Raw genomic sequence first — 8696 nt, forward strand, 5'->3', positions numbered from 1 at the left:
TGGAGCTCCAGACTTCTGGAGCAGTTTAGTGTGGCCAAAACTCAGAGATGGAAAGATTACTGATCATGCGCAGGCAAATGGGCCAGGGGAGGCAACTATGGGAGAGGGCAGGGGCCAGGCCAGAGGTGCTGGTGGTGACTCAAGGCAGCAGGGAGAGAGGAGGGCAGTGGGACTGAAAGGGAAAGTATAAGTTTATGTGTATTTTGGACATGGGGTTGGTGGAATTTGGTTGTGAATTGGGTGTGGGGATGAAGGACAAGGAAAAGTCGAGTGATTCTTGGTGCCCGGATGGGCACCCAGTCATTCCTTGAGACAGAACAATGAGGCAGTAGCTGCCTTGGGGAAGATGGCATGCTCAGCCTCAAGCATGCTTAACTTGAATTAGGTCCTACAGGAATCTTTGGGATTTAGGAGGGCTATTCAGGAGCACATGTACTGTGTGAATGTCAATCCCTAGCACAGGGCAACATGGTGACCCGGGGATGTCAACAGGACGGTGGAGTCAGAAGCCCAGGAGGTGTCTGCACTGGAGAGGGAGGAGGGCAGCAAATCAAGACCACAGAGAGGTGTTGTGGGGATTTGGAGAGTGGCTTGGAGGATGGTGCAGAGCAGAAGAGCGGTGACCCAGGTCTGCTGGGAGGAGCACTAGACACCTTGACACAGGAAGGGAAGCTACTGGCTGAGAAGGAGCAGCTGGAGTGAGGAAAAGAGAAAAGCCAGGACACTGTGGGCTCCTTGAGTGTGTAAAAAGAGTGTGACCCTAGAAAGGAATACCCTCTTCTCTCCCTGGAACGCCACTTTCTTGGTCTGGGTGATGGGCAGTAGCACCAGTCTAGATTCACTCTGAGGAGTAAATAAGATTGCAATTATTCTCTGAGGTCAAACTGCTGGCAAGGGGCAGAGCCAGGATTCCTGCCCAGACTGTGCATTTCCAATGTTCAGGCTATTTGAGGCTCCGCGGCTACCGGGGAGGTGGCTTGCAGCAGAGGAACTCAGAACCAGCAGGTTCTGTACAGGTTCTGGGCTCAGAGTTGGGGGAAGGACCTCACTGTGCGGTGTGGTAGGTGTTCTAACTGGGTGGGGAGAACATGGAGACTGACAGACCCTTCCCTGGGACAGCCCCACCCCACCAGCAGACTCTGGGACAGCCTAGCTGAATCTGGGCTCCAGATGGGCTGCAAAGGCTGCCCCCACCCTAGGCTGACAGAGGGTGGGCTGCTGGTGTGCGTGTGCTGGTCTGTGTGTGTCCACAGAGCCCCACATGCATCTGTCTGTGTGGGCCTGTGCATGTGTGTGTGTGTGTGCTGGGAGGGGGCAGACTGAACGATGGTTGGGGTCTCCCTGTCTTGAGTGCACATGCCTGAGTGCGTGTGTGTGTGTGTGTGTGTGTGAGAGAGAGAGAGAGAGAGAGAGAGAGAGAGAGAGAGATGGGAGGGGCTGGGTGACAGTTGGGGTCTCCCTGTCTGAATGTGCACATGCCTGGTGCGCACGCGTGTGTGCGCGCATGCACGCACGTGCATGTGTGGTGGGGGTGACAGTGCTACCATCTCCCAGGGTTCCCTCACGTGCGCTGGGACTGTGCAGTCCCTGCCTGTGTGCGCGGCTTGTCTTCCTCTCTGGGTGTGTCTGCTGTCTTGGCACACACCTCTCTCCGGGTGCACCGGAGCTGGTGTTGCCCTGCCAGGAGCGTCTCTGGGCTGCTCTGCTGTGGGAAGGGAAGGGAGGAAAGCGAGGGACACTCCCAACCCTGGGATAGGGCCAGGCTTTAGAGTAAGAGCAGTGAGACCACCTCAGAGTAATGACTGCTCTCTGCCCAGTTCAGACCAGGGGTAATTCCAGACAGCCTTGTCCTGCTGGGCCCCATCAGGAGAAAGGGGCAACACCCCTGCAGCTGGGGGTCTGCAACTGGCCCTTCCCCGCCAGTCTTGGAGCCCAGCAGACGCGCCCCCTCCATGCCCGCTCTCTGGGAGGCGTCTGACACATGATTTATTCATAAAAAGCCATTATTTGTGCCAAAGAAGAACTGAGCTGCTCGCTTTTTAAGTGCTGATAATGCTCTCAGCCTCCTCGCCTCTCCTCTCCCGCCTTCCCATCTCCTCTCTCCTCTTACCTCCTTGGGACCTCCCAGCCGTCCCCCCTCCCTTTCTTACCCCTTCCCCTTATTCTTTGCTCAGGTCCTTTATTGTTCCCCTCATGCCTCCTCTCCTTCCCGCTCACCCCACTCACCTCCTCCCCACTTCCATTCCACAACTAAGGGAGGGAGGCAGGGACAAGGGAGGGAGGCTCAACCGATTCTACCAGAAGGGGAAGGCCTACACCCCCACCTCAACTTTCACCTCTTCAGGATGAGGGGAAGGTTGGGCGGGGGTGGGAACAGCTGAGAAATGTAGGGTAGGGAGTGTTCAGAAGCTGCCATAAACAGCTTTCCCTATGTGAAAGGGTGTGACTTAACCCCCCCCCCCATTATTAGCACTAGCCTCCCAGAAACATTCACTCTAAATAAAAACGTTGTATTTCATTTGTGAATGCAGGCTCAAGGCAAACTCCCTAGGCCTCTTTCCCCACTACCAGGTGTGCCCCTCAAGTGCCCCCATATAGAAATTCTGGAGTCACCATTATTCAGGTGTTTCCAGGAGAGACTGGCATCAAAGGTGGCTCTTGGGGCCTGTCACAAAGCACCTGTTTCTAGACAGGAGGCAGTAGAGTAAGGGCCACATATGTGAGTGTGGCTGTGGACACACACAGGCCCTAAGAAGTGGCCCTCACAGATACACATGTGTGTGCTCTCATGCCAGCACATGCACATGCACGCAGCACACAGCCACATACCTACTCGTGCAGATGGAGAGGCCTCCTCCCCCAGCACCTGCAACAGTGGGTGGAGGGGGGGTGGTGTGCGCTGAAACTCTCCCCATTCAGACACCTGCTTTTTCATTCACTCTCTTCATCATAACTCGTGTGTTTGTAGCCCCTCTGTGCCAGCTCTTGTGCTGGGCGCTGGGGTGGTAGAAATGAACTTGATTGGGCCAAAGGGAGGGGGACTGCAGCACAGTGGGGACCATAGGCCCTCCCCTGTAGCCTTGGGCTGGGGGTTAGGCACCCAGCAGGCAAGGGGTTAAGTCATTTGGCATCCAGAGCTGGAGCCATTAGGCCTCCTAATTATGAAATTATCGAGGTCCTCAGGTGACTGCTAATTTCACACACACTGTTCCTCTCCCGGCTAATGAACGCCCGCAGAACCCACGCCTTGTCTTTCCTGCTGAACGGTGACCTGCAGTTAATGAGCTCAGGAAGGCAGACAGGCCTCCGGCTGGGTGGGTGGGGCGCCAGGCCTGAGGAGGGGGCCCCTTGCTCCTCCTGCCCTACTGACTCCTTTGCTGGCTGCCAGCCCCCAGTGAGAAGGCTTCAGGGCCCAGGTCCAGCCACGGTTCTGTAGGAAGCCAGGGGCTCTTGGGAGCAGGGAGAGATGCAGATTTGATCCTCATGCTAGCATGGGGGTGGGTGGGGAAACAACATGCAAATGGTGGAGGAGGGCCATTTCTGCTTGATTCTGGGGTGCTGTCAGAGACCTTTAAGACACAGTGCTATCAGGCTATTGCCAGCCACTATGCGATGAGTTTGGTCCCCAGCCAGGGAACTGACCCACATGTCTCAGCAGACCTCGCCTGTCTTGCCCTCTGTTCCCCTCAGCAGTGTATTTCAGTAGATCTGCCTGTTCTGCTCCCCACTCTGTCCCTGGTGAATCCTCTCATCTCCCCGCATACCTCTGGCCTGTACCCCAGCTCTTCTATGTATAAATGATATTTTTGAAAATTAAAAAAAAAGGGCTGGGTTACCTCGCTTCAGGAGAGAGGAGTAGTGGGGCTGGGGAACACTCATGCCGGATGCCAGAGCTGTTGATGACTCTGGGGCATGAGGACTTTAATGATAGTGCGAATGTCAACTGGTGAGATTGTAATACGGCTGGTGCTGGAGATTTTCAAAGTTTTAATTTTTAAACTTAAAAACAATTCAATGACCTTTTAACATAACATTTAAAAATTGCCCTGTAAAACATGAAGGGATAAAACTGACATATTGGTTATGATTTTAGGTGGCAGCAGCAGGAACCCAGGTCTGGAGGTCAGTTTCCCCAAATGGGGACACAGTGGATCCTTCAGGTTGACCAGGTAGGTTTGGAGGACCAATGAGCTACCCGTGGAGAGGCCCTACCCTGAACAATGCTAAGCGAGTGACAGCGTGGTGAATAAGCGGGACAGCGGGTGAACATCATGATGTGGGTGCCAGGGGCCTGTGTTCTAGCTTGCTTCTGTCCTGTGGCTTTGTGCAAGCCCTGTGCCCTCCCTGGGCCTCCATTTCTGGGTGAGCAAATGATACGAGTAGGCTAGAGCTGTGTTTACAGAAGGGACAGCCTGGACTCCTTAGGGGGTTGCCTATATTCAGCCTGAGTTCCCCATCAGGGACATTCCCCTGAGCCAGGCACCCCAGGCCCGAGGTGGGGGGCTTAGCAGACTCTGTCTCAGGCTTGTGTATTTATATATGGGGTGCATGCAGGTGTGCATTACTCCATCTTTCTGAAGAGTCCTCTCTCAGAAATCAGAGGGACATCCTGGCTTCCCCCAGCCAGCTTGTAGAACTGTGTCCTCTGACAGCAAGTTCCCACTTTGCCACCAACTCCTATCGACTTCTGCACCTTGGTTTCCCACCTGTCAAAGTAGGGAATAAAAGTGTGAACTCGTTTTGGATGTGACAAAGATCCCAGAGGTTACAGCTGTTACTGTGTGACCTGGGCCTGACCAGTTCTCTCCTAGGTGCCCACAGGCTCTTCTCCAGGCAGCCAGCTCCCGGGGAAAGTGTCTCCACTGCAGGTATTCCCAGGTGTGGGTGGAGGGAGCAGGGATCTTGCCCCCTGCACATGGACACACACCTCTGGATCCTGCATGTGCCTGATAGCCCTTTGTAGGTGTTATCCTATTTGATCCACTCAACAATATGAGCTAGATGTTTTTAGCATCAGTTTTTATGAGAAAAATCATGATTAGAGAGATTGAATGATTTCCCTAAAGTCCCACAGTCAGAAAATGACAGACCCAGGCCTCAAACTGGAAGCCCGTGGGCCTTTGAATACTATGTCACACCTTTCCTCTTCGTGTCTCACACAGATGTTCAAGTATCACACACACACACACATATACAGCCCACCTAACACATTAATACTCCAATCAAAGACTGTCACCTCCACATTCCACCTGCATGCATATCAGTGCACATGTCTACCCACCCTCCGCTTAGACATACAACCCACACACCTACAGATGCACTTAGCCATGCATATGTACCTTATTAGTAGACTTGCAAGCATTCACATGTATATGCTTGAGAGCAGATGTCCTTGCACAAACACACAAAGCTTATGAGTACATGCATGAACACACACAAGGTCTATTGCATGTGACGCAAGCACACCCACCTGGGAAGCTGTGCACATGTACAAGTGTACACCCCCATGTGCACAGATGGTTTACTGTGCATGTGCTTTCACATGCAAATACATAGATATACAGGAGATAACCCCAGAGGAGAATGTATACACACATGCACACATCTGCTTGGTTGACACATGTCCACGTATGAAACAAGACATACAGCACTCTCACATGTGCACACAGGCCTGGGCACCCTGGTGCAGGGAGGCGAGCCACCCCCTACCCTGTGGGTGTGATGGATGGACCTACGTCCTAAGTGACTATCAAAGTGTCATGGTGTGCGAGGCGCAAACACCAATTAGTGGTGCCTTTGAAAGCATCAGCTCGTTAGAGGGGAAGCAGAAGAGGCTGGAATTGGCATAAAACACGGAGCTATTGAACTATTATGGGGTGGGGGCATGCGCTCGGAGGAGAGGCCTTTGGGCAGAGCTCCCCAAGCCACTCTGCACTTGTTAGTGGAGAAGGACCCTCACGAGGGGCCTTGACAGGCATCTTTGATGCTCCTTGAAAGCGGGGCAGAGGGAGGGGGCAACCTCCTGCCAGCACTGGGCTGGCACTGAGCGAGCGGGGGCTGCGCCAACTGGCGATCAATTTCATGCACATCATAAACCTAAGTGCTTTCTGGAGAGTTGGGCAGATTGCACATAAAGTCTCCCTTCTGTCCCTAGCACACGGGTGGGCGGGTGAGGCAGAGGCTCGCCCTGGTAGACAGACCTCTGCCAGGCTGCAGGAGACCTGGATAACCTGGTTCCCAGTAGGAGGTCTCCTTGGGGACATGGGGAATTCTCTCAGGAAGGCTGGCATGTCTAGTGGCAGCTGGAAATGTGGACAGGGCACGTGCCCTGGGTTCTGCCAGCTTCTGCTACCTACTGGCTAAGGGACTTTGGGCCATCCAGCCTTTCTGACCCTTGGTTTCTTCATCTGTAAAATGGCCTGATAGAAAAATTAAGTGAGTTCCTGTCTGTGACATGATGTATCACAGAGCTGAAGAATCTATGAGCACAGATGAGGTCACATATGCATTTGTTGTGATGTCCCAATGATTCAGGCTCTGAGTCCCCATGTACTCACTGCTAGGCTGGAGACCCCTCCCCACAAAATCTCCAGCACTTCTGGCAGGCTCCAGAGGTGAGCTCTCACAGGGACCCACAAACCCATTATTCCACCCTCTCTTCCTACCTGGTGCTATCCAAACTTCTATCACATCTGCCCTCCTTGAATATGTCTGAAGAGTCCTCCCCTCCCCCACATCAAGAAATATCAATGCCAGGTCAAAGGGGTGGCCTCTTTACCCTTTGGACCCCAGAGGTTGATCTGGGCATCAAAGCTGAGGTGACAAGTGTGGGGGGGATGGAGGGGCAAAGGGGGGTCTATATTCCTGTTCAGTTCTGTGCCTTGTCCCCCTGGGCTCCAAAGGGCTGTGCTTGCACATGCCAACACGCAAATGCTCAAGAAATCAGTTTCTTCAGCTTCTGCCTTCACCCTAACCCTGGATGCTCCAATCCAGACCAGGTACTGGGCTGGGAAGGGGCCCCACATTGCCTTCATCCCAGGTGCCCATACAGTGGAGGGGTGAAGAGCAATTCTGACTCAACCGCTCACAATCAAGTGCTACCCACTTGATGTTGGTAACTTATCTTTGCCTCAGTTTCCTCCCCTGTAAAACGGGAATGGTGATATCTACTTTACAGGGCGATTGTTGTGAGAAGTAAGTGATTACATGTAAATTAGGTGCCTGGAGCTCTACCTGACACACAGCCGCACGACTGGAATGATCCTGATGTTATTATGACAGTATTACTATCATGACCCCTGTTCCTGTTTCTCTGTGTCCTTTCAGGACCCCTCCCAACTCTTCCTCTTATAGCAAAACCAACCAATCTTCGTATTTTTCTGTGGGTGCAAAGCAGAACTGGGAGTGGAGTACAACAGGGTTACTGTAGTTCACGACTCCAGGGGACACATTCACATTGTGATCTTTGAAAGTGCCCTTCCCCCAAGAATTGCTCAGTATCCAACCTGAGCATCTGAACATAGTTATGTCCTTTTCTCTCTAATACGTGGGGCTCCGCCGTCTTAGTCTGCTCAGGCTGCTATAACAAAATGCCATAGACTGGGTGGCTTAAATAGCAAACATTAGTTTTCACAGATCTGGAGGCTGGTAAGTACAAGATCAATGTGCTGGCAGATATGGTTCCTGGTGAGAACCCTCCCTCCCTTGTCACCTTCTAGCTGTTTCCTCCCATGGCAGAGAGTGTACTGGTCACTTTCTCTTCTCATGAGGGCACTAATGCATCAGGGGGTGGCTCTACCCTGTGATCTCATCTAATCCTAATTGTCTTCCAAAGGTCTCCTATCTCCAAATACCATCACACTGGGGATTAGGGCTTCCACCTACAGATTAGGTTGGGACACAGACATTTTGCTCATAACATCTGCCCAGCAGAGTTAGGCACTTCCCATGAGCCTGGAATTCAGTAGGTACTCAGAAACCAAATGTGGACCTTTCAATAATGGATTCTCATAACCACCCTGGGAAGAGCAGGTGGTTCCACTAGAGATGGGGAAATAAAACTCAGAGTGGGCTGTGTTGGCCAGGATAGGAGAGGCTGTGCTGCAGTAACAATCCCTCAGTCTCAGTGGACAAACACAACAAAAGTTTATTATTGGCTTATGCAGGTTGGCAGGTCTCAGGGCTGCTGTCCTTCATGGGGTGACTCAGTTTTTCATGCTGCTTTCATCTTCAGGATCTACCATCCCAAAAGAGGTTTTTCATTTGCTGCTGCAGCTGGAAGGACATGTGCCAGCTTCTATATGCTTTGGCCAAGAAGTGATCATTTCCCCTCTGTCCACGGCTCATTGGCCAGGAGTGGTCCCATGTCCCACTTACCAACAAGAAGCCTGGGACATTAGGAGTCTGTGTATGCAGGAGGATGGATGGAGGTTGACAGCTGTGTGCCAGGCATGGAGCAGGTAAGAAGAGCCCAGGAGCCGAGGATAGGAGGGGGATCCTGCCAGCTTGAGCAGAGATGCTACCTTAGCGGGGGCTGGAGCTTAACTCTGAAGTGGGACAAGATGGATTTGGACAGGTAAAGAGGGTATTTCATGTGCGGACAATGGTAGAAAAGTTTAAGATGACGCCAAGGAACAATGAGAAGTCCCCGAGCAGGTCTTGCTAGGGAGAATGGGGATGGTGAGGATGGACTTGGG

This window comes from Talpa occidentalis, unplaced genomic scaffold (assembly GCF_014898055.3).
Source record: "Talpa occidentalis isolate TD23 unplaced genomic scaffold, MPIMG_talOcc4v2.1 talOcc4.9, whole genome shotgun sequence".
Lineage (NCBI taxonomy): Eukaryota > Metazoa > Chordata > Mammalia > Eulipotyphla > Talpidae > Talpa > Talpa occidentalis.